This window comes from Gekko japonicus, unplaced genomic scaffold, assembly GCF_001447785.1.
Source record: "Gekko japonicus isolate JY-2015 unplaced genomic scaffold, Gekko_japonicus_V1.1 scaffold1381, whole genome shotgun sequence".
Taxonomy (NCBI): Eukaryota; Metazoa; Chordata; class Lepidosauria; order Squamata; family Gekkonidae; genus Gekko; species Gekko japonicus.
In genome coordinates, this window is record NW_015160883.1 from 443097 (window position 1) to 470109 (window position 27013).

A 27013-nucleotide genomic window follows, 5' to 3' on the forward strand; every position below is an offset into this window, starting at 1 on the left:
TGACCCTTTGTATTCCCTCACAAAATCCCTGAGTTATTCCAACACTAATTGCAGTAGACTTTCACAACCAGAATCTGTAGAAATTTGGGGAAGGACACAGTGGCTTCTGTATACATTACCTGAAATCACATGTGTGTTAATCACCATTTAAGAATCTTCCATCATTTGCATGGGAGCAGACTCCTCTGAAAGCTGGTTCAATGTACAACAAAATTCTGCTGTCACTAGAAAGGTCAGCCAAGGAAATTTGCCTGGTTACCAGCTCCTGTTCCATGCTGCGCTCCCCACTTCCAGCAACATTTCAGGTGCGATAAAGACAACATTCCAATCAGTTTCAGCTGGCGTCACTCAGGGCCAGTTGCTTTCCTTGTGTTCACTAGCCCAGGAGCCCCCACCCTTTTGAGCCTGCAGGAACCTTTGTATTATAACACAGGGTGGTGGGAGCAACCAGAAAATGGCAGCCATGGAAGCAGTGCCAGCCACAAAGTGGTTGCCATAGGAGGTGCAGCCAACTACAAAATGTCAGGGAGTGAGGTTATGCATGACTCCAATAGTAACTCTTCAACGTATCAGGAAGAAGCTCAGAATGCTTTTTAAAATGAATATATTGTTGTAAAATATAACTGTTTACAATGCACACAGACACAGTTTACCTTCTATTACACAGTACAGATCCTTATGTTGTGGAGGCAACTGATGTCAGCCGTTTGAGTCCTTCAGGCAGCAGGTAGGGCTTCAATGGGCTTGGCCAATCCTGGTGACGTATTTGACCCAGTACTGCATGGATCTTAACGGTAAGGGTATGGCAATTCAGTCCATCGGGGGTAAGTTGTACAGAGAGCCCTACCAGGCTTGTTGCTTCATGAGCCTATCACCAACTTTTTCATGCACAGTGCCCCAGAAAAGGCCACTAATGCAGCAGCATGAAAGAGACTGGCCTCAAAGTCACTAGCACAAATTGCCCCCCAGGACCCCTGTTGTCTCCTCAGGACTGTGGGAGAAAGGGGCTCCCCCCTGTCCACCTGTGATCTGACCTCATGCACCCAGCCCTCCAACGTTCAGAATCTGGGTGCTAAAAACTGACTAGAGCATAGGATCTTGTTCGGAGGTGGACCTTTGCCTGGTGGTGGCACTCCAGCTATACTTGGCAGTGAGGAGCCAGGAGGAAGGCACACTGTTCTGGCACTGTGATGCCAGCCCTTTGAACAAGTTTCAGTTTGGGGCAGTTACCAGGCAGACATTGGATACATTGGGTAGGGTTCAGTTTCAATTGGACACCCATTCTTTTTGGATTGGGGTGGCCTCCACTGCAGCTGCTATGGGCTATACAGCTCCAGCCAGTCAATATCTGGGATGCTGGAGGTCATGGTGTTACAAGTCTTATGTTTGGCTGCTTAACACTTTGTAAGGAATTGGTGTTCTGCTCTTAAATTTTGTTCTCTTTCTAGGTTGTGCCAGCCGCCATGAGAGGCGAAGAGTCACCATTTGCAGCCACAGTATCATCTTTTGGGCAGTCTGCCAGGCCAGAAGGAGGCTCATTGGTTCACAACTGGGGCTCAGGGAGTTTGCTATGGTTAAGTGGTTGGGGCAATGGGGCTTGAGGTGGCCTGGCCTCCTACCACTGTTATTCAAGGGGAGCCAGTGTCCTCTGCCTCACATACTGTTGATCCATTTGGGTGGAAATGGTGTTGGCCTGGTGAAAGGGAAGGCCTTGGAGATTCAGGCAAAGCCCAATCTGGAGTTCATCAGGAGCAGGTGGCCTGGCATGAAGATTGCAATGTCTGCCTCATCCTGCTGTTATTTGAGGGTAGCTGTGTCCTCTGCCTCACATTTGGGTGGAAATGATCTTGGCCTGGTGAAAGGGAAGGCCCTGGTGATTGAGTCAAACAGTGACCTGGGGCTAATCAGGAGCAGGTGGCTTGGTGCACAGACTGTGATGTCTGCTATATTGTCATGTTGTTTGTGGCGCAGCTTAGAGGGCCCCAGATGTTTGGCCTGGTCTCACAGAAAGGTGAACTGGGAACTGAGGAAGACAGTGGAGGGTGGATTGGGTCAATTCTTGCCTCACCCAGAGATATGGGTTGAATTGAGCATCTTGTACAGGGGTGATGGGGTACATCACTCTGAAAAGGGCAACAATATAGCCCTGGAGAATTTGTGGAAAGGGCTGTGGGTGGCTTTAGGCTGCCCAGTGAGCACAAGGTCCCAAGCAGAGGCAGTGGCAGGTTAGTGTAGGAAAAGTTGATCCAGTGAGCACCATATGACACCTTCCCCTGTTGGGGATCAAGGGGGTCCATCAGGCTCAGCCTTCTGGTTTTGTGGCCCAGGGTGGGGAATGATGACTACCTTTGAGACCTGGCTAGGCTTCTCCCCTCTAAGTTTTGTGGCTTGTGGGGGAGCTCCTGGGTGGCACCCCATTTGCCATGCCATCTGGTTGCGAGCCAGAGGAACGGCTCGCACCTGGGGCAAAGATAGGTCACCCAAGGAGGTTGTCTGGGGTGACCTCTGGCCTTGGCCTATTTTCAACACTTGAGGTTTGCCCTTGCCACTAAGGTATAAATAGTTAATAAAGTGGCCCTTAGTTAAACCCACTTCCCTGCCTGTCTCTTTCTTCCAACTTGGGGGGGGCAAAAACATGCTTTGGTAGTCACCGTGCAACTGAGAAAGAAAATAATTCTTCTCTTTGGCAGCCAAGAAGTCATTTGAAGTTATTCTGAGCTTTTTCAAAGCTTCATCTTCTTGTATATGCATAGGCGTATCTTTTTTGTTTTGTTTTTCCTTTAAAGAGTTTTTTGTCTATAGGCATCCTTTGCATCCTACCAACATATGACACAAACTTTGTTTTATTTTAAAACCCTACCTGCTGGTAAGCATGCGCTAACTTAAGGCTTTGTAAATCCTTTCGTTTTAAATACAAGGCTGTGCACTGCTCCACTTTAATCCTCTGCTGAAGCTTATCTATTATTCTTTTTACTGTGTTACATATATTTATAAGCCTTTCATCTTTTTAAAATTGTGCTTTTTGTGTGAATTCTGCCAGGGAATAGTTCCCCCATTCCAGAAATCAGCTTTAAAAAATCCATCATGCTGCCTGCATTGTTCATCTATAATAGTGAATATGCAATTCCACCCCATACATCAAGACAAGGCTTACAAGTGAATGGTCATTCTAGGGCAAGAAACCAATGAAATCTTAGAGTGTATATATATATGTTCATGTGTGTGTTATGTGCTGTCAAATTGGTTCTGATGTATGGCGACCCTATGAATTAATGACCTCAAAAATATCCTGTTTACATCACTGTAAATAATACATCCCTACAAGGTCAACAGTGTAACCATAGTCAGATCTTTATACGACCACTGATTTCAATGGATTTAGAAGGAGAACTCTGTTTAGGATTACAGATGGGCACATACAAGTAAAATGTGGTTCATGGCCGACCCACAAACCAACCCACGAACTGAAATGAACAAGCAGGTTTGTTCATGAACCAAACTAGTTTGTGGTTTATGGCCCTGCAAACCCTTTGAAAGAGGCCACAGTCCCTTTAAACAGGGTTTGCAGAAAATCCAAAAAACAGCTGAGTGATGGGGAGCAGATTGCTATCCTTTGTGCAGTTATCTCAGGCTTTCTTGTGCTGTCCTTTTAAACTTTAAAGAGACTGCACAAGATAGCTTGAAACAGCTGAGTGGGGGGGAGCAACTTCCCGCCATTCAGCTGTTTTTGCGGCTGTCACAGAGAATGGAAAATATGGGTTTAAAGGGACTCTGAATCCCTTTAAACCCCTGCTTTCTGCTATATCCATGAACCACCATGGATCACCACAAATTGTTTTAGAATTTCATGGAAGTTCATGATGGTAGACCCGCCATGAACCTCTGTTCACGAAGCACAAACAGGGTTTGCTTTGTGGTTTGATTGGTGCCCATTCCTAGTTAGGATCGCTCTGACAAGCTTCCCACTAGAGCACATCTCACATCAACAGCCAATCTGTACAATACATAAGTCTCCAAATATTTCTCAAATGTACATCAGTGTTCAATATGTGAAATACATAAGCTGCAGTAAATAGGCTGGAGATTTAAAGCAATATCTAACATTTACTATTTGACATTCCCAAAAGAAAGACTTCACAGATTCTCAGTTCACAGTTTCAATGGACTACAAAATATAATCTTCAAATGTCCATCAAGCAAGTACACCCACTTCTTAAGATTTAAGGAAAACAATATTAAACAATATAAAGTATGTTGTAAACAGCATGTAGATCCAGTCCTTAAAACCTGAGACAAACAATAAGAAATAGGCTGCAGTCAACTCATCCTCCAGATTATTCAATGAGTTTTCGATGCCTTCATCAGGACTGCAAACGGGGACTCCCAGAGAGGCACAGCCACAGGAACTTCTCAGCCAAAAATGCCTCCAAAATGTCTTATTGTACAGCAATGTCTTAAAACTGCCTTATTTTCCTTTGTTCATGATGGATACGTGTAACCTGATTCTATAGGTATTCTTCCATCTAAATGAATGTAAAGATGGCTGCTGGGTTTCCGGCTTTGGAAGGCTTTGATTTTATATAAGAAATAAATTCTGGTAGCTTATGGTATTCTGTTCTCATGTGCTGCTTGCTAGGCATGCTTACAAATTCTGGATCTTAAGCATGCAGACCGGACAGGGGAATTCTATACTTCCCCTATCTGGTAAAGAACAGCACTGCCACTAGCATGGATAAAGGCAGATGTTTTGTTTGCCCCTCATGGGTAGATAGAGGCAAATGCTACAATTTCTGCACCCACCAGATGCTTTCTCTGTCACACGATCAGTAACACAGAGGAAGATTACATCAGCCCAGCTGACACAGAATGTAAATGCACCTGTTAAATTTCATGGTGTTCTGGTCCTGCTGCGCATTCATCACTGCCGAAAGTCATGGTTCTGTGACAAAGCCATCATTCAGCACACTTCTGACAGCTTTGCAATAATCTTGAGTTAAGTTGTGAGTTCTGCTTGCAGTGAGGCACATGCACAAGCACTTCACTGTGAGCTGGGCTCAGCTGAGACTTCCTGAAAGTCTTCCTGAAAATCTGCCCACCATTTCCCCTTGCTCTGCTTTCTAACTGTCTCCACCAATTTGCCATCCTTTGTCATGCTGCCTGTACACTCTGCTATTCTGCTCTCTGTGCCTAGCAAAGCCTCCCTCTGTCATCGATCACATCACACGCCCTCCCTATGTCCCTTTATCCTCCTCTTCAGAACCATTTATCCTGCTCTACCATTGCCAGTCTTCACAATGCTTCCTGCTACTAGTTAAGGCTACCCTGAGTTATCCTTCCTGTTCCTTTATCTCGCTTCACTTTTATTCCATACAACTTTCTTCGAGCTCATGACACTTGGTATGTGCTCATTTTAGTGCCTTTCTAGCTCTAGCATTATGTGAACGGATGAAGTATTCCCTATTCACTTTTTTCAGAAGATGCATGATTTTATTTTATACATATTCTCTCCCTGTTAGTTCAAACAGCACCACAATCATGCTTGGCAGTCTGTGGTTTCCAGGCTCAGCTATTTATTGCTGCTCAATCTATTTACTCTAAAATTTCTTCCATGGACCCTTCAGTGAATGGAGATTCTTCCAATTTGTCATCTGAAAGTGATATTTTAGGTAGGAGTATCTCACCAATATTCAATATCTTCCGTAAAGATCGTTGCTAAGTGGTCATTTAGTTCTGGCAGGGCTTCTGCTCTTCACGTATGTTTAGTTTTATTGGGGTGAGGGTTAAACAAAAGTCCTTACTTACGGAGAGCCATCCTTTGAAGCCTTGGAGACCAGCTTATCGGATTGATTTTAATGTCTCTGCCAAGAGCGGATGGCCTGTGCTGTAGTAATAATACTGTTCACATCATTGGATCACATTTGCTGAACATGTGGAAGGGGAAAGGAGGAGGCCTGAACTGTTGGTTCCACCCCAAGTTCAGTACATTCAGTGAATATGAGAGGGCTTACCTAGTGTAGAGTTGTATTTACACAGGAGTCCCAGGGCTATTTTTCGGCAGGAACGCACAGGAACGGAGTTCCAGCTGGCTCCCAAGTTGGCCACACCCAGCAGGAACTCATTAGCATAATAGGCCACACCCAACAGCAGAAACTCATTAGGATTGGCTACATTAGGGCTGTGTGGCCTAACATGCAAAGGAGTTCCTGCTACAAAAAAAGGCCCTCGGTTTTGACAACAAACAAGGTAAACAGAATAACAAGCAAAAGGTGGGTGTGGCTGGATAACCACACTTTTTGGTAACATGTGGGTGCGGTCTAATGAGCTGTGCTGTCAGGGGTGTGGCCCGATATGCTAATGAGTTCCTGCTGTTGGGTGTGGCCTATTATGCTAATGAGTTCCTGCTGGGCTTTTTCTACAAAAAGAGCCCTGCACAGGACCATGCTCCCACGTTCCAGTGAATGGACAGAAATCAAGGGATGAGAGAGCCAGCCAGTGCACTCCTGCTCCTCTGTCTCATGTTCAGTGAACATGATTTGAACATATGAACAGAGTTACAGTGATGCTGCTTTGATGTGGGCAAGGTCCCCTCTAGGTGAGTGCTACAGTGCTCAGATGTGGGAGTTTTTATACCGACATGCCATTTGACTTCAGTACCTTTCTATTAAAAAATTCCATAATTTGTTAATAGTGAACTGAAGTATGTATGTGTGATTGTTCCTGATGGGGAAAGTATCTTGTGATTGTTCCTGATGGGGAAAGTAATCATAGGTAAGGGGGGGAATCTAGAAATACTCCATAGTTGCAAAGTAGGGCTATAGCAGAGGAAGGACTGGTGCCTGCCCATGGAGCGCTGGTCAGTCGAGGGTTGGCTCGCCAGCCAGGTCTGGTGGTGGTTGCCCTCCTTCCTCAGTTGGCCCAGCGCAAGCTCAGAAGAGATAGGAGCTGTGAGACTAGGCTCAAGCAGGAGACATGTGGACCACTCACCTGGGAGCTCTGGTGGCAATGGGCCCATCCCAGCAAGCCGGGTTTGGAGTGCTTAGGGGACAGTGGCGGTGGCTTTGGGCAATAGGCAGTGGGGGTCTGTTGGGGCTTCCTCGGCCATCAGGGTGCAGGCTGAGGTAGCCAGCTGACTGGCGTCCATCCTCCACCCGCCTGATGGTGGGCTGAACTCTGTTTGGGTGGGTGGCTGCTCATCAAGGGCTGGTGCCTGCTTTTCACCCCCCATGCTCATTTGTGGGCTAGGAAAGCCACCCTCAGAGCAGGCCACCAAGTGGTACAAGGCCAGCCAGTGGCATCCAGCATCTGCTTGGGCTCCCCCCACCTGTCCATCCTTCTGCCCATTCCATGGAGTGTACCAAGCTTGCTGCCCTAGCCTGTTCAGGCATTTCCAATGCAGGTTTTTTACCCCTTGCCACTTGTTGGGGCAGGGCCAGCAGGCTCCCAGCGTTGCTCCATGCTCAGAGGGCTGCGGTGGTGTGGATGGTACCAGGCTGGACCCTTCAGATGAGCTGAACTTTTGTTACCAAAGGAAGGTGTGGGCCCTCCTGCTGAGGTAGCCGTACAGTCACAGCCAGGGTTGGGAGGGAAGGAGCCATCAAGGATGGCAGCTTTGTGCATCCTTTCCACCAGTGGTGTTAAGGGTCCAAGGGTCCACTTCAGTGTAAGGCAGCACTGTGGGTTCCTCTCCACCAGTGGCTGTGAGAGGCTAAGAGTCTAATTCAGTATAAGACAGTTTCATGTGTTCGCCTCCACCAGTAGCTTTAAGGGGCCAAGGATCTAATTCAGGATAAGACAGCTTCATGCTTTCCCCTCCATCAGTGGCTTTAAAGGTCCAAGGGTCCAGTTCAGTGTAAGGCAGCATCATGTGGTCCTTTCCACCAGTGGCTTTATGGGGTCAAGTGTCTAATTTGGTCTAAGGCAGCATCACATGTTCCTCTCCATCAGCTTTCTGAGGGTGAGGGGCGGGGAGATGGGGGGGAAGTCCAGGACTGTTAGGGAGGGTGTACTTGACTAACACCTCTCATCTTTGTTCTATTCCCCATTTCTCATGGGCACAGAATGCCAGCTAAGAAGGCACCACGGAAGAAGGGTGTCCTGGCTGGGCAGGCTCCCAGATGGGTGCCACCAGCCATCTCATCCTCTGAGGATGAGGGTGGGCCCTCCTTGCAGGATCTGGCAGCCAAAATCAAGGCCCTGGAGAGGGCCAAGGCAGAGAAGCAGAAGGATTGTTTCGTGGCCTGTATTTTTTCAGTTATGTCTATCTGAATAAAAGTATGACAAATGGTATTGGAGACCAAGACTGCATCTTTATAGATCTCAATCAGCCTTATTAAGCATTAACGACTTTTTACTAGTGACAAGAATAAGAGCTCTTTACCGGCATACTGTGCTGGGTTTTTTTTTTTTTTTTAAAGAAAGCTAGAACCTATAGCATACATTGTAATTTAATAAATGTTAAAGAAATTATTTCCATATAAACATCAATAATGTGAAGAAAATGTGAAAGCTGACAAGTTTTGGGAAAAAGTCAAGGGGGAAAGGTTGCCATAATATTGGCCATAGGCTAAAAACAATCAAGTCTTTTAAATGACAACAGGGGGCTTGTGGATAAGGATTTAATTGCTACTTTAAGAGGAGGCTAAAAGGGAAGGAAATGAAATTATAGTCCCAGTTTATACATTGGAGTGAGCCTGTCTGGCCACTGGGTGTCATCCTTGATTCAAATGACAATTAAAGACTTTCCAGACACAGCATAATGTCTGCAGCTTCAGTAGCAGTTAAATTCTACTCTATTTGATTGTATGGCATACAGCAAATTGTTCTGCATTTAAATCAGCTATAAAATGGAATGCTGTGACACAGACAAATTCACTTTTGTCTTACTGCCTTATTTGGAAACCTGGAACAGCCTGGTAACATGGGAAACAAACAAATTAAAAAAAAACCTGGAGAGAATGGGATTGCAGTATTAGTTGCAAATAGTTTGTGGGCAGTGTTCCCTCTTAAGCTGAGTTAGTGTGAGCTAGCTCACAGTTTTTTAGCCTCCGGCTCACACATTTTTTGTCTTAGCTCAGGAAGGATGGCTCCAGTGCAAACTAATTTATGCAGTAGCCAAATCACCTGCTCACAACTTTAATGCCAGTAGCTCACAAAGTAAAATTTTTGCTCACAGGTCTCCACAGCTTAGAGGGAACATTGTGTGGGCTGAATTTGTGGTCCCAAGTAAATACTAAATCAAAACCCAGGTTAACTTTGAAGATCTCACATTCCCAACTGTAATCAGTTTTAAACTGCATTTGCTTATACTCATCCTTTGATCCATCCCCTTCTTTTTTCCCCTGCTTTCTTGTTGTTGATTTGTTACTGTAAGCTTCTTGGTGGCAGGGATATGTCTAGTTTTCTATGTAAAGTGGAATAACCACTGATAATTCATTGAATGATAATACACCAACAACTGCCATCTGACCTCAGCCAGCTTATCTCCCTTATATATAAAAGCCGAATGGTGGTGGCACTTCTCTAGAATATTCCACACACTCTGGAATTGGTTGGCATCTTGGTGTGTCACTCAGAATCTGTCCCTATCCACTGGCTGCATTGCTTGAGTCTCACCTCCAACATTCTAAACAGTCAGAACACAGAGGTTATCTGCATATGCAGCCTCATTGGCCTTTGCCTCGGAACACAGAGGTCATTTGCATATGCGACTTGATTGGCTTTTGCCTCTAACATTCTAAACAGTTTGCTGTTCTGAGGTAAAATGTGTCCAATCTCCAGGTGCGGGCTGGAGATCACTCAGAATTACAACTGCTTTCCAGATGGCAGAGATCAGTTTCCCTGGAGAAAATGGTGGGCTCTGTATCCTTATATGCTGCTGAGGTGGCCCCCATATGACAGCCAATGTGATGCAGCAGTCAGGGCTTCAGAGCACAGGAGAGGCTGCAGGTGTGTGGGGGGTGGAAGATCAGTTCCTCTGGAGAAAATGGTGGACTCAGTGTCATTATACCCTGCTGAGGTCACCACAGCAAGTTGATACTAAGTGTCCAAGGCTGGGGCACTCACCCAGAACCTCTTTCTAGATCCTGTTGTATTTATTTCCACAACAAGCCTTTCCCCTAGTTCCACTATATTGGCAATTCTTTTATGCTGAATGACTTGTCTACTCAGCTCTGTTATTAGTACAAAGTCATAGTCTTACTCAGAGGTCATATGATGAAGCCCCGCCCCCTGCTTCCGGCCACCCCGCTTCCAGCCCTCATTCAGCCAGAAGGAGGCAGAAGAAGAGGGAGGGTAAGTTGCTTCCTCCCTGCCTCTCCCGACCCCTGCCTGCCTGGGGCCAGGGAGGGCCTTGGCGGTTTCTAGATCCTGTTGTATTTATTTCCACAACAAGCCTTTCCCCTAGTTCCACTATATTGGCAATTCTTTTATGCTGAATGACTTGTCTACTCAGCTCTGTTATTAGTACAAAGTCATAGTCTTACTATCATTTTGTTATCAATAATGTGGAAAAGGTCCCTCCTTTCTCCACTTGAAAGAAGTTTATCTTGTCAGTTTTCCAAAGCATACAATAACTCCCTTTTCTTTTTTTTATACCTCTCTTCCTATAATTTGCAGGCTTATTCCACACAGCAGACCAGCCTTCATAACTCATTATGAATGCTGCAGAAGCACAAGATGATCATTGTTATGGACACAATGTGTTCCAAGCACACGACCTTTCCTGGGTAATTTTGTGCAGATCAGAAGAGTAACAATGATAAAATGTTTCTTTGTTTAAAGCTATTAGAAGGCTGTATCATGCAAAAGACATTGTTAAGTTTCTATGAAAATAAAGTAATGTGGACCAGAAGCAAACATTACTTTGGGAGGTTTTAAAATATTGTATTTTTAAAATGTTCATGTAATAATTTTCACCAAGAATATTTATATGATGCAAAAATGCAACAACTCTTTGCAGTTCAATGACAGCATGATGAGCATTGCCCATGTCATAGAGCACACCTGCATGTAAGCTTTCACCCATTTTTTTGTTTGTGTTTCCTGGATTTTACATATCTAGAAATGTATTATAATTATGGATATTAGTTATTATCATAATATTGGTCACTTTGATGCCCCTTCCTCCACTTTTCTCACACTTTCTCAAACTTATCAAGTGGCAAGTCTGAATACAATTTCCTGAGTTCCACACTGGTAATGCAAATTTCAAGCATACTCAGAAGGCTTCAATGCACACAGGGAAGAGCAACCATGGAAAACAAGTAATGATGCTTCCAACTCTCTCCCCAGTAGAAGGCACACTCCTCAGAATTTACTGTTCCAAGTTGTTCATGCCTTGGAATCAAACTCATGAATTCTCTTTTCACTCATTTGCTGTTGGTGTATTAAGGATTGTTTGGGGGAAGGGAAGGTATGGATTGCATATAAAACATGTATCCAAATGTTCAGTGTGTGTGCCTTTACAGAAAATTCACAGGGGATCATAACAGAGACAAAGAATGGAATACTGAATACAGCAAAATTCACAAGGGATGACAGAAATTTGCAAAAGGATATAAAATCGAATACTAAAAGCAGCAAAATTACAAAAAAACCTAAACAAGCATACAGCAATAGTGAAGAGCATTTGAGGACTTGGGAATATGGCTACTTGAAAGAGAGCATTTTCAAAGGGTCCAGACCTATCTCACTGTGGCCACACCAGGAAAAGAGATAATTTATTCCTCTATTCTTACCTCTCCCCACAGGGGAGGCCCAACTGATAGGTGCACCCATTTGTTGAGGCTGATTAATCAGGTTCCATGGGGTTCAGAAAATATCAAGAACAGCAAAGACTTAGGTGAGTGCTGGACAAAATCAGCCTACCCCAAGTTCTGCTGTCTTTTGTTCTTTCTATCAATCTGCATTCTCTGCAATATTTTGGTTCATTCCTTATAATTCTGGGAACTATGATCACAATTTGGAAGACAGGCAGACTGCCAGTAGTATTTGAATCCAGCATTTGAACTCAGCAGCAAGAGAAAACTTCTCGAAAATGTATGGCTTTAATTGACAAAAGATTTATGTGAGCAGTATAAAGGTAGAGTATTGAACTGTATCCAACTGCTTTTTAAGAAAGCCTCAATTTTAAAACAGAGTGGAAATACTAACTAAAATGTTATCTGAACTATATCAAGCTGTTTCTTCTACTCTCCCTTCTGGACAAAGGTTAATTAATATAATTGCTGATAATTCTCTCTGTGGATTACACAATCAACTATCCCCCCCCCCCGATAAAATATTTTTCTTTAAAGGGTCCATAGCTTTGGCTATGGCATGGTGCAGTAAAAAAAAAAACCCACCAACACGCAGACTGGATGTTTTGCCAAAAAGTCTGCTCAACATAAATACAAGATTTATTTGATACATTTCTCTACTCGAACATTTTCTTTGCTACTCCCTAGAGCAAAAAGCAACAAGAAGATTCTGGACTAATTGACAATACTGACAAGAAATTCATATTAAGAAAAAAATATCAACATATTTTAAATAATAAAAATTAGGTAAAGCATATCTCACTTCATCCCAAATCAAAAAACGTGAAGTAGCCATTTATAGAAATAACCTACAATTAGAAATATTAGAACAATTAAGAGATCCAGATGAAAGAGACCTAATCTTAAAAATTAGAATTCCAGAAGGTAAAGTATGCATGATAGCAACAATACATGCACAAAATGATGCTAGTTAAATGTTTTGAGGAATGTTTCCAAACTATGCTAGATTTTCAAGATGAGGAAATAATGATTTTTGAGACATCAATGGAGTATTAGACCAAAAAAAAGACAGATCAAGGAATATTAAAAGTGGGAAGTGACCTTAAAAAGTATTTCAATACATGGAAATCCTGGAATTAGAATATACCTGGATGACCAAGCACCCAAAGGGCAGAGCCTTTACCTTTTTCTTGGACAGACATCAAACTTATTCAAGAATAGATACCTGCTGGATATCCAAAAGTTTGACAATGAATCTAGAACAAGCAGAGAGTCAACTGAAGACATTTGCAGACCATAATCCCATAGAAGTAGTCTTGCAGTGGAATAGAAAATCAAGAAGAAGATGGAGACTAAGTGATGCTCTTTTACTTCAAGAAGATGTGGTAAATAAGTGTAAACAAGATCTGGAAGAATTTTTTAAAATAAATAATACGGAAGGAATGTCCTCTGCCACAATTTGGGAAGCAAGTAAAGCTTTTATCAGAGGAATTCTACTAGCAACCACCACTAAAAAGAAGTGAGAAAGATCAGTACAAACGAATAATAGAAAAATCCAAACATTGGAACAAGAACATAAAAACAGTCTTAATAAAAACCACTAGCAGAGACCAAACAATTAAAAAAAACCAATTAGACATGTTAGAAGTGGAAGGGGTACAGAAAAAGAATTAAAATTTCTAAAACAAAGACGTTTTGAACATGCAAACAGAGCTGGCAAATATTTGGCATACTGTCTTAGGAAAGAAAAAGAAAAAAAGAGTAATAACAGGTGTAAAGAAAGGAGATCAAATTATATATGCAGAAAAAGAAATACAGGAACAATTAGCAATGTTTTTTTCAAGATCATACAAAAAGAAGTCTGTCTCAGAAGGATTAAGAGAATATCTAAAAGACATTGTGATTACAAAGTTTATGCTAGAACACTGAAAAATATTAAACCATACAATAGCAGTTAAAGAAAACTCCCGGGCAATAAAGAACATGACGATGGACCGAGCACCAGGACCAAGCAGGTGGACAGCAATGCATTTTAAACATCTTGAAGACATATTGAAGACATGATTTTTATGGTACAGGTTACCAATTACTGTAAGCCACCCTGAGCCTGCTTGTGGGGAGGGCGGGGTATAAATCAAAATAATAAATGAATAAATAAATACCATTACAAAAAAGTTATGAAGAAGACAAAACAAAAAAGACAATACCGCAGATGTGGCAAAGGTGTACATAACACTTATACATAAAGAGAGCAGCAATGCATTGTACCACAGTCTTATAGACCTATTTCTCTGCTGAATGTAGTCTACAAAATTTTTGGAACTGGATGCATGGTATATACTCGAATATACCATGGGATATTTAATTAATGGGAAATTCACAGAAGCCATTTCATTTTATTTCTATTTATACTAGTGACAGAGATTCTAACTGCAAAGATCAGAGAAGATGATAGAATCGAGGGAATAAAAGTGGATGATGTAGAGTTCAAAATGAAAAGTTATGCAGATAATGTGATTTTAACAGTCTTGAACCCCCCAAATCATTACAATATGTAATTGAACATATTGAAAAATGTGGATCCTTTTCAGGCAATAAAATTAATAGAAAGAAGACAAAAATGATAATGAAATTTCTAACATAACAAGAAGAAAATAGATTATAAAGAGTACAGAGTGCTCAGCAGCCACCGATCCTATAAAATATTTGGGAATATCATCTGAATATCCTCTAGGCCCCCAGTGGGGGTCAATAACCAGAGGTCACCATGACTTCCAGGTGCGCGCACACACATGCACATAGGAAAAATACTACTACTACTACAACAATAATAAAAAGAAATAGGCCAATTATGAAACTGAGATCAAATGGAATGTATACTATGTGTACCATGCATGTAGGAGACAAATTCAGAATGAGAAGCAGTATAAAATGTTGTGAACATGGTAATGAAATAGAAGCAGAATAAGAATTTGTTTTAAATGTAACATCCTGGATATAAATGTATGTAAGGAAGTGGACTCTGGGGAGAACATATTTTCTTAATTTTCTTATTATGAGATATATAACAGACCTTCTTACTAGGGGTGTGCATTCGGCAACAGCCGAAATGAAAAAATACCCCAAAAATACCTTGTTGGCTGTCGATATTTTTCGGGTATCACATAGGTTGAATACAGATCAGAGATCTATATTCAGCTACTGGTATAGCTGACCCCTAAAAAGCCGACATTTTCCAGCTTCTTTTTGGATTCATTTTGCTACACCGAAAACAAGGTCTTTAAACCAAACAGCCTGAGCCACCACCTGCCAGTCAGCTGTTGGGTTTAAATGCCTTTCTTTCCCTTTCTGAGATTGGGAAGGGAAAGAAAGGCATTTTAAACATGCCTGGGTTCCCTGCCTGATCTTCTCCAGATGCCCCATGTTTGCATGCCTGCCCTTTGCCAGCCCACCATGGCAGGTCGGGAACTGAGGCATGTTTGCATGCATGCCCTTTACTTCCCCATGCCTCCTTTCCCTCTGGTGGTATATATCAGACCTGAATATATATAGGAATACCGAATATTTCCCCAATCCAAATACTTTACGGGTATTGGACTGGGGAAATTCAGCATTTACCGATATTTTTCAAGTCTCATTTACCCTAAGCTGGAAAATGCCGGCATTTTATTTTTGCACACCCCTACTTCCTACTGTGTTTTTGTTATAACATCGACTTGTAAAAATTAATTGTGAATATGCAGCTCATTAAGTAACCTTATTTGAGAAACTGATCAATTACAAAACTTGAGGAGAAATGAAGTATGTACTATACAAGCAGGAGATAAATCTAGAATGAGAAACAGTTCAAAAATTGTACATCAATGTACTGTAATATAGAAGCAGAATAAGTCTTAGATATAAATATTTTGCATAGCAGCTCTCAGATTGTATTTGGTAGCAGAGGACTTAGATAGTATTTATTCTATTGTATCAGGAGCAGATTCTGTGACCTTCTGTTATTTATTTCACTAGTGATCTGAAGCTCTGCGGAGACCCGTTGGTGCAATAAATGCCTGGGCAGCAGATTCCTGTGCTCTTGGGGAGGGGGAAGTTTTGCGGTGGGCCTAGGTGGAGTTTTAAGGGAGGGACGCAGAGAAACAGAGTGGCTCGGCATCCCTCCAACCTACGGCCCATCCCAAAGGTGGCTGGCAGTGGAGCCAGGATGGAGAACCCTCCTCCATCATTGGTGTTATGTAATGCCAGGTCCATTAACAACAAAACCACAATCCTTTGGGATTTTGTGCTGGAACAATGAGTTGATCTGGCGTGCATGACCGAGATCTGGGTGCGGGACGGGGAGACTGTTGCTCTCACCCAGCTTGCCCCACCTGGGTTCTCGGTCCTCCACCAATCATGAACTAGGGGGTGGGGGAGGAGTGGCTATTTTTATTCGGGAGGCTTTACTCCTTCAGGGCGCTTCCGCAGGCGGAGATCGCGGGCATAAAGTGTGTAGGTGCGATGCTGGAGGCTGAGGAGAGTTTGGTAATTTGGTTGGTGTACCGACCGCCCAATGCACCGGCCAATAGCCTGCCGTCTCTGCTGGAGGCCGTATCAGGCTGGGCGCTGGAGCACCCCAGGCTGATTGTTTTGGGGGACTTCAACATCCATGCCGAGGACGCAACCTCCATCTGGGCTACAGACCTAGTGTTGTCGATGGTGGCACTGGGACTCTCCCAACTGGTTTTGGCCCCCACACATCGGGCTGGTCACATGCTCGATTTGATCTTTGTGGCTGGGGTGATGGTGGACCAGATCACTGCAGAGGCAGTGCCATGGTCGGACCACCAGGCCCTCAAGGCCCATTTGAAGGTTCCACCCCGACCTCATTTAGGCGGTGAGCGGATTTGTACTCGCCTGTGGTGCCAAATGGACACCATGTGGTTCCAGATGGCCCTGCAGGATTCGAGCCCCCCTAGGGGCTCATTGGATGAGCTGGTGGAGGATTGGCATGTTCGGCTCTCCTCAGCTATTGACGAGATTGCTCCCAGGTGCCCTCTCCGCACTTGTGTTAGGCAAGTGCCCTGGTATACCCAGGAGCTGCATCAGCTGAAGCGAGAACTGAGATGGCTAGAGAGATGGTGGTGTCGTGCTCACAATGAGGCATCAAGAAAATCCTATAGGACGCTTATGAGATCCTATGAGATGGCAGTCAAGCCCACAAAGAGAGATTTCTATGCGACCTTGATTGCATCTGCTAGCTCACGCCCGGCCCAATTATTTAGTATAATTTGGTCCTTGAAAGTCCTGCTATAGTGCAGGCAAAATGCTAGGGAATTGGAAATTGGCTGAAGGCATTTGCGAGCTATTTTGCAGATAGTCCTGGCGCTCTACAATGACCTCCCTGCCACAACTGAAGCAGTGAGCAAACTTGAGGCCCCTTGCACGTCTTTGGTGCCAGGTTTAGAGTGTTTTACCTACTCAGCCTGGAGGAAATTGATAGATTGCTCGTATCTGTGCATACAACCACATGCGTCCGTGATCCGTGCCCCTCCTGGCTTATCAAAGCTAGCCACGAGGGGTTTTGGAGTGCCGTACGGGAGATTATCAAGAAGTCCCTCTCGGAGGGATGGTTCCCTGGGGCACTCAAGGAGGTGATGGTCCGCCCTCTATTGAAAAAACATCTTTGGACCCGGCCAAATTGACTAACTATCGGCCGGTATCCAATTTGCCCAATTTGGGCAAACTTACTGAGAGGGTGGTAGTGTCACAGCTACAGGGCTATCTGGATGATGCTTCTGTCCTCGATCCCTTCCACTCCAGCTTTCGCCCGGGTCATGGGATGGAGACGGTGCTGGTCGCCCTAACTGACACCCTCCATAGGCATCTGGATCAAGGTGGTGTGGCTGCACTGTTGTTGTTAGATCTGTTGGATGCATTTGACATGGTTGACCACCAGTTGCTTGCCCACCGCCTAATCAACGTGGGGATCCATGTGCTTGCCCTTCAATTGTTTGCCTCTTTTCTCCAAGGTCAAGGACAAAGGGTGGCGATCGGGGATCAGTGGTCTTGGAGACATCCTCTTGAGTGTGGGGTGCATCAGGGGGCGGTGCTGTCCCCGATGTTGTTTAATATCTACATGCCCCCCCTTGCCCAGTTTGCCTGGAGCTGTGGGATTGGGTGTCATCAATATGCAGATGACACCCAGCTCTATCTGATGGTGGGCGGCCAGTCGGACTGCGGCCCGGATGACCTTCATCGTGCATTACAGGCTATGGCTGGTTGGCTCAGACTGAGCCTAAAACATTGAATGTTAAATGTACCCCAACAGAAATATGGACTATTGTATTTTATTGACAATGTCTTTAAAAATATAGTGAAGGGAATGTTGGGGAGAAATATTCTTTATTTTATGCAGTTATATATAATTATCCTTGATATACACAATTATATTATCTAATCCCTCTTATCCTTTCTGTTTCCCCTCTATACTATTACTTTGTTTTCTAAAATGAAAAATATATATGAGGGAAAAAACTTGTTTCTCCTCCTCCCAGTTCTCTGAAACCTTGTTAAACTGTGAGAAAGGTAGGAAGAAGGAAAAGAGCAGATGAGTCATTTGGTGATGGAAGAGAGTTGGTACTGAGCCATTATGGGTGGAGTTGAAATTTGCTGGAGCATTGGGTTCTGCGTATAATGGTTTGGAGATGTTTAGAATGGAAGAGTGTGTTTTCAAACCATTCCAGTCTGAAATTCACTGCCATCACCACCTGCCAGCAGCCATAAAACATAATTTATGGAGTTCTTCCTGGCATCATAGAATTATGACACACCACTGCAGAGACATTATTAGCAGGTGAGGATCTTCCTAGTAGGCAGGATTACTCACTTTTGAAGAAATTAGGGGTTGTGTATGCAGAACAGTGCATATTTATTTGTTTCATAGTATGAATATCAAGCCATCAATCCTAACATGAAAACTAAGGAAGCATGATGCTTTGGTCATCCAAAATTTTGCCTTTACCTTACAGAAGAAATCTGAAGTGCTACTCTTCCAGCATTGGTATTGTTCATATTCTCCAGGAACCACTAGCCTTTGTAACTGCAGACTACACTCATGTCTTCACTTCGTGTGATAGAAATCACAAGAAAAAAATTGCATGTCAGTGTTGTTGCCTTGCTTCTTGTGGTGTATGACTCTATAGATGAGCCCAGAGACAAAGTAAGGCAGTTCATAGAATGTAAAGAACCATCCAGCTTCTAGGCATTTATCTCTTGCAAATTAGAATATGTGAAAATCAGCTTGTAAATTGTTGTTAAGTACTAGAATGAGTCCTCAATTGAAACTGCCCAAGAAGACTCCTAAATTAGTCAGAATTATTTTGTCTAGACTGTTGTGAACAATATTATTAGCTGTCTAGACAGCCTAGGCTTGAATCTAATGCAATAGTGCTTGTACCGTAATACCTATTTTGTCTGAAATCTGATTTAGTTTTCCTTACTCTATCTGATATCAAAATAACAGCCTACAATTTCTTAAAGCATTATGAGTGGGAAGAAATGTTTACATGAGTTAAGGTATTTTTAAAAACTATAACCACTCTACTATTCTTAAAGTATACAGGAACTACATTTTTAAAAAGTATTTCTTGTTTTTATGCAGCAAACCGCCCATCCAACAGCAACATCATTTTAATAGGCTACAAGCCTTTGAGAACACAGCTCTTTTCTGAACACTATACATGTGGGTATAATTTTAATGAAAACATGGCACTATTAAGGAGCTATTGGGTAGAGAACTGAATTTTTCTTTAATTTTTGTTCACTAGCTAGAGACATCGAAAGCTGCCATGTAAAAGTATCAATTAAAAAAAAGAATTTAAACAATTCTATTTCCAGGAAAGGGGGCTGCAGTGGCTCAAGTGGTTAAGATGCTGAACTGCAGAACTGAAGTTCATTAATGATTTGGAGTTGGGAGTAAGCAGTGAAGTGGCTAAATTTGCGGATGATACAAAGTTGTTCAGGGTGGTGAAAACCAGTGAGGATTGTGAGGCACTCCAAAGGGATCTGTCGAGGATGGGCAAGTGGGCGTCAACATGGCAAATAGGGTTCAATGTGGCCAAGTGCAAGGTGATGCACATTGGAGCCAAAAATCCTACATATAAATACAGATTGATGGAGTCCGAACTGGCAGAGACTGATCAAGAGAGAGATCTTGGAATTGTAGTAGATAACTCACTGAAAATGTTGAGACAGTGTGTGACTGCAATAAAGAAGGCCAATGCTATGCTGGGGATTATTAGGAAGGGTATTGAAAACAGATCAGCCAATATCATAATGCCCCTATATAAATCAATGGTGAGACCTCATTTGGAATACTGTGTGCAGTTCTGGTCACCACACCTTAAAATGGATATTATAGCTTTGGAAAAAGTGCAGAAAAGGGCAACTCGAATGATAAAAGGGTTGGAACACTTTCCCTATGAGGAAAGGTTAAAGTGCTTAGGGCTCTTTAGCTTGGAGAAACAACGACTGAGGGGAGACATGATCGAGGTTTATAAGATTATGCATGGGAAAGAGCAGGTAAAGAAAGAGGTACTTTTCTCCCTTTCTCACAATACAAGAACTCGTGGGCACTCCATGAAACTGCAGAGCGGTCGGGTTAGAACGGATAAAAGGAAGTACTTCTTCACCCAAAGAGTGATTAACACATGGAATTCACTGCCACAGGAAGTGGTGGGTGCTACAAGCATGGACGGCTTCAAAAGGGAATTAGATAAGCATATGGAGCAGAGGTCCATCAGTGGCTATTAGCCACAAGGTATAGCTAGGGGCTCTGGGGCAAGTGATGCTCTGTCTTCTTGGTGCTTGGGGGGGGTCAACAGTGGGAGGGCTTCTAATGTCCTGGCCCCACTGGTGGACCGCCTCATGGCACTGGTATTTCTGGCCACTGTGTGACACAGAGTGTTGGACTGGATGGGCCTTTGGCCTGATCCAACATTGGCGTCTCTTATGTTCTTATGTTCTAGTTTGGCAGTTCGAGACCTGAGTGCTGCATGACAGAGTGAGCTCCCGTCTCTGGTCCCAGCTCCTGCCAACCTAGGCGTTCAAAATCAAGAAATTGCAAGTGGATAAATAGGTACCACTTCGGTGGGAAGGTAACAGTGTTCTGAGCACCTCGGTGTTTAGTCATGCCGGCCACATGACCACGGAAATGTCTTTGGACAGCACTGGCTCTTCAGCTTGGAAACAGAGATGAGCACCGCATCCCTAGAGTTGGATTCGACTGGCTTTCGAGCAAGGGAAACGTTTACCTTTACTTTATTTCCAGTAAACTATCAATATGGCATAACCTGATTTACTTATTTCTAAGGCTGTAAGTGTTCTTTTTTATTAGCAGATGTATTTAAAGCAAAAAACACTTTCAGGAATAATCAACAAATTGTGCATTGAACTATCTTGGGGCGTCCTTTCTGTGTAATCATTATTTTTTTGGTAAGAAATGCAGATTGGTTTGTTAACTTTGACACTTTCTCTGCATGCCTTCCCACAGTGTTGCCTTTCTGAGTAGGGTATCATATTTTCCTGGTACTGAAACAGGTGTTTTTTTTTTCATATAAGACAATACAGAGGTTTCCCAGACTGTGCATTCATAGCTAATTTAGAATGCTTCAGGAATTCTCTTCATCCAAATGACTCTCTGAAATTCTGAGCTACTTGGTCTTATTTCCAAAGTGGAACGGATTAATTAAGAAGCCTTCAACATTGCATTTATTATTTCTAAATTTGTGCACAGTGCACATGAAGTTTCCAACCACTTTTGGTTGCTCAATTTCATGCCTCCCCCCTTTAATATAATTAACACACTATTGCTTATTGATAAAAACTGCAATAAGAGCAATCTTGATGTAGCTGCAGCACAGTTCCAATGCATCGATCCAGAAGCAGGCTTGGAGGAACTCAATTGTTTCCCCACAAAACTGGAAAATTACTAATTTTTCTGAGCCCGGTTCTGAAACTTGAAATCAAATTCATTCCCCAACTTCCTCATGAACCCTCAACCCTTTGTGACTCCTAGCCCCACCCCGCATAACACACTGCCCCCACTGCAAACCATTTATGTGGCAGTAGTAACAGCGAGGTCTCTTGGGAGAATTCACTGTGAGACCTCCATCCTTCTCACCTTGGAATGGAACTCAGATTCAACCATTTCCAAGTAGGGTTGCCAGGTGTGGCCTATCAACTGGAGGGAGATGGGGGGCCAGGGAAAGGATGAGGAAATGGGGAAGTAGTGTCCATACTAAGGACTCAGATATCCTGTGAAATCCATATTTGCCAGGGTCTCTAAAGCCTTAGACAGTGACCTAGAATAATTCAAAGGGCTAGACAGAGACGAAAGTATCATGAAAATAACCCCGGGGTGATTACCTGCTGCTTACACTATTAGGCATTAGCAAGCTGGAAGGAGAGGCAGATGGAACAATTCTTCTTCATATCAGATTACAATCCAAGCTGAAGAAGTCCTCTTGAGACCATTAGGCTCATTTTATATTCAAAGCAAGCCTTACAAGTCACCTAAACATAATCTGAACCAGGTAATTACAATCTTAGTCAACATCTCTATGGAAGGTCCTTGATCTACTTATGGATATGAAGTATATATTGATCACACAGTACAAACAAGCACTCCTAATGTGGCTTAACTATGCTACCCTGTATTATACCTGCAATGGAGCGATAGCATTTTCAAGTGGTGAACAGTAGCAAGGTTAATCCATTATTAAATCTCAACACTTTACAAACCCTTTGTTGTTGTTTTAAAATATGTTTGGATACATACATGTAGTCTTTAGCTAGATTTTTCTAAAAAAAAAAAAAAGGATAACAGCACTCTGACCATTCCTCTTCAATACAAAGGTATTTCTTTATCGAGTACATGCAGACAGGACACTGTGCTACCATTTATTTATTTTATTAATTTACAAAATTTATTTTCCGCCTTTCTGCCCTTATATGACCCACCAAGGTGGTTTTCTTTAATGGATTTGCAGGAGTATCACACAAAGGCTAACATGCAGTTTTACTGTGACAGGCACCTAGGCTATGGATGATCTTAGTAAGACATGCCAAAAATAAAGCAACAAATAGTAATCAAAACCATACAATTAAATTGTGAGTAGCTAGTAGAAAGGCACTGAGAAACAATCTAGTACCTTTCCTCAGTAACTTGCTGTTAGACTGAAAAGCAAAAACATTAGGTTTATTTACCAGGAAGTGAAAGAAAGATGATGACTTTCTCTGGGTCACCTAATCTGGGTCACCTAATTCTCTGATTAGGGATGGGCACAAACCAGGAAAATGTGGTTCAGTTTGTGGTTCATGAGCCACAAACCATCATGAACGTTTAGGTGCACCAAAAAATAATGGTTCTTTTCCTGTGGTTTGTGATGAGGTAGAATCCCTCGCCAGCATGCTAAAGACATCAAACTCACAGTGGATCTCCAGATGAATCTACTCTACCTGCCCTCCAAGATTGGTGAGGTTTATGGAGTCTGATTTACAGCCCCCCAAAGAAGGTGGCCCCAGAAAAGTGCTTTTTAGGGAAATGACAGGCACAGATTCAGGAGGCCTAGGAATATATAGAACGGTCCCTGTGCAAGCTATAGTCATCAAATTCCCAGGGGACCTCTCCCCAATGCTCCTCTACATGCCTTCCAAGTTATGTGCAGATTGGACTTGGGGGGTCAGTCTGTCAGTTTATTATTACAGTCATTGACCAGTACATATCAATTTGAAATTCAAATAGAAAAAATCCCGAAAGTATCTTGGCTGGTTATGAGCCAGAAAAAAACCCTTAGTAACATAAAAACTTATAAGTTACATAAAATATAAAGGAAATAAATAAAACTACTGTCCAAACCTTTTAAACCATTTAAAAACTTGGGGGGGTCTGAGTTATGACCTCCCAAAGAGGTGCCCCCAGGAAAGTGCTTTTGGGGAAACGTCAGGCATAGTTTCAGGAGTGTATAGAACAGACCTTGTGCAAGTCACACACACCAAACGTACAGCGAACCTCACCTTGCTGCCTGTTTCTCTGCAATCTCTCAGAGCCGGGGGGGGCAGATTACATCCCAGTTACCAACCCCCCCCAAGCAGTCTATCTGCCCATCCCTCCTGACTGTGAACCCCTCTGTGTGCCCTAAGGATGAAGGTGGGTGCAAAGGGTGCAAAGAAGAATACTCCACCATCACCCCATGCCACAGGCCCCTGGTCCCCAGGCACCAAATCCATCCTGCCGGGCCAATGGAGGCTGACTCAGTAAAAGCCTCCTTCCCCATATCTGTTCCTGGGGCTCTCCACAGAGGCAAAAGAGTTTTAGGCACTGCCCTAAGACACCTCTGACAGCAGTGATTCAGAGGGTGGGGAGGGGAAGCATTCTCCCCTTTCACATCCCAACTCCCTGTTAGTGCTCCCACTTCAAATACATACCTCTGTGTCCCCTCCCAGCATGGCACCAGAAAGCAGCTGTGCCTCTCAGAGGGGCACAACCCCCCAAGTCTTGTCCCCTGTGTGCACCTGCAAAGGGTGCACCCAACTCTGTTGCTGCTGGAGTGGCATCAAGCAGGAAGAAAATAATCCCACTGCCCTCTCAGCAGGGAGAGGTGGAGGGGGAGAAGGAGGCCACTGCAAAAAAGACTCCCCACACTTCACTACCCAAAGGAGTCTCAGAACGGCTTACAAACTCCTTTCCCTCCCCACAACAGACACCCTGTGAGGTGGGGGGGGCTGAGAGAGCTCTGACAGAAACTGCCTTTTTTCATGAACAGAACAGAACACAGGGCGAGTGGGCTGAGCACGAGGTGCAACTGACAAGGAGGGGAATGGGGCCAAGCCTATAAATGCTGGCCCCGCCCCCTTGGTGCCGAGTCACGCTGCGTCTCAGCGCAGCTGTCTGTCAATTTCCTCCCGGCGGCAAAATGGCCCGTGCGCTCAATCGGCTTTGCTGATAGTGCACGAGCCTCAAAGTACCTCTACAGCAGTAAGGAGGGTGTAATGGTTGTGGGTACTCAGCTGAAACACCCACTAGCTAGGACAGAAACAGACACCCACCAATGGGGGTGTTCTATTTAACTCTGCACCTGGGTCCAGAGTGCACCCATCCACTGTGGCAAATACATCTACTGGGTGGCACACAGAGCCCTTGCCCACCAAACACCCAAACCCCAGCAGCCAAGCCCCACTGTTCAGCATTAGCAGAGAGACTGGATGGCTCAAAGCCCTGAGTCCACCAATGCAAAAAGCAAAGAACAATCCCTTGCTCAGCAAAGTTGATTAATTTCTATCTGGATTATTTCTCTCTAGCGCCTGGCAAAACCCAACAAAGGAAGGCTGGGCTTCAGTTTGGGCTTTATATAGTTTTCAGATCCCATAGAGCCGAATGGGAGCTCTGTTATTAACAATGCCTGTCAAGCTTTGGAGGCTCCCTATTGGTGTTTTCAAGGCTGGAGAAATCCATCCCCACCATTGCCGTGGATTTTAATTAATTGACACTGGGTTATCTGGGAAATATATCCATTTCATGAACCACCACAAACTGCAATGAACCACCACGAAGTTCGTGAAATTTTCATGATAGGCATACTTCCACAATGTGTTACAAACCATGAGCTGGCCAAAGTTCATCATGAACTTTAGTCCGTAAGCCAGTTAGTGCCCATTCCTAGCAGAGACCCCTGGCAAGCAATGCAATTTCGCAGGGCCTGCAAGATGGAGCTCTTCCACCAGGCATTTGACTGAGGAGCCACACCTAATAGTTCAACAGAGGTTAAGGCCCTATGCCCTAGAAAGCACTATTGGCGGCCTGTGCTGCACCAGTACAACTGAAATATATTATGGGACTTGGACAACAGTCCTATAATTACTGCTGATTGTTGCCCACTATGGCTAATAACAAAACTGTGTTTTGCCATCCTGTATGTTTAATTAGTACCTTATAAATGTCCTATGAATGTTTTGTGTTTTTAACTGTTTTAACCTTTTATGTAAGCCACCCTGAGTCTGTTTCAGTGGGGAGGGTGGGGTATAAATTGAATAAATAGAATAATAATAATTTAAAAAATCCATCAAGTCATGCTGCCAGTGCTCTCAGGCCCCCTCAGGCACAAACACATAGATCTTCTGGTCACAGCCCACCCCTAGGTGAAATTTTTGATTATTCACCATCAGTGGAACACATTGTACAGATAAGAAATCACCTGTTGTGAATTGTACAAAGGCAGTGAAAAGGGGTAGTCAAACAGGGGCTTGCTTGTACAGGCAGATGTTTATTGAGGTAGATGTTTGCTGAGGTGGCTGTTTTTCTATGAAGTAGGTGCTGTATTATGAGGCAGATTTTCTTTGGAGGGTAAGGGGGGGGGTCCCCAGAAGTTTTCTCAGTGGGGGAATTTCACTGGTAAAGGGTTGGGTGTGGCACTCTCCACAGAGGCAAAAGAGATGTTAGTACTGCTCAGATGCAAGAGGTGGAGGACTTCTTCCCCCACAACAAGTACCCTTTGCACCCACATTCACCCTCATGGCACATGAAGGTGTTCAAAGTCAGGAGGGGTGGGAGGTATAAATGTGGGTCCTCAGGTGAGGTGCCCAGTAGCTAAGCAGAGAGATGGGGTGGCTCAGAACCCTGAGTCCACCTAACACCCAAGCCCCAGCAGGGGAGAGGTGTTCCCAATCAGGAATAAATGAATGTGCTCTACTTTTAACAAGTTCCCTACCTCTCTAATTGCTAACAGTCAACAAAGAACAAAGCAGAAGCTGCAGAGCTGAGCTGATATATAGCATTCTGATCCCATAAAGCAGAATGGGATGTTTGTTATTGGGAGCCAACAATGCCTGTTAAGTTTTGGAGAGTTCTTATTGGTGTTTCCAAGGTTGGAGAATTGCAACCTCCATGTTACTTTGAACTTTTGATTGAGAGGAGATAGTCTGTCAAGAAATTTATCCATTCACAAGCCACCATGAACAACCACAAACAACATGAAAGTTTGTGAAATGTTCATGCTGGTTGCTCTTCCACAAACATCACTTTGCAAACCACAAACCAGTCAAAATTTGTGCCCATCCCTATTAAACATTGTTATGATTACCTTCTGAATTTACACCGACTAATAGCTCTGAATTAACTGTCTAAAACATTTCAGTTATTTTTTAAAAAATACTGCTATTTTGACAAAATTAACAGTGAAGATGATATCCTTGCTATTAACTTTTTGGGTTTTGGTTTC

The 27013-nt window shown here is 43.5% G+C and overlaps 1 protein-coding gene across 1 annotated transcript in view; it reads right to left on the bottom strand.

Moving 5' to 3' along the window:
• Window positions 1–27013, bottom strand: part of KYNU (kynureninase) — a gene marked incomplete at its 5' end in the record, with an annotated part of 83760 nt that overhangs the window by 27919 nt on the left and 28828 nt on the right. The window lies entirely within an intron of this gene.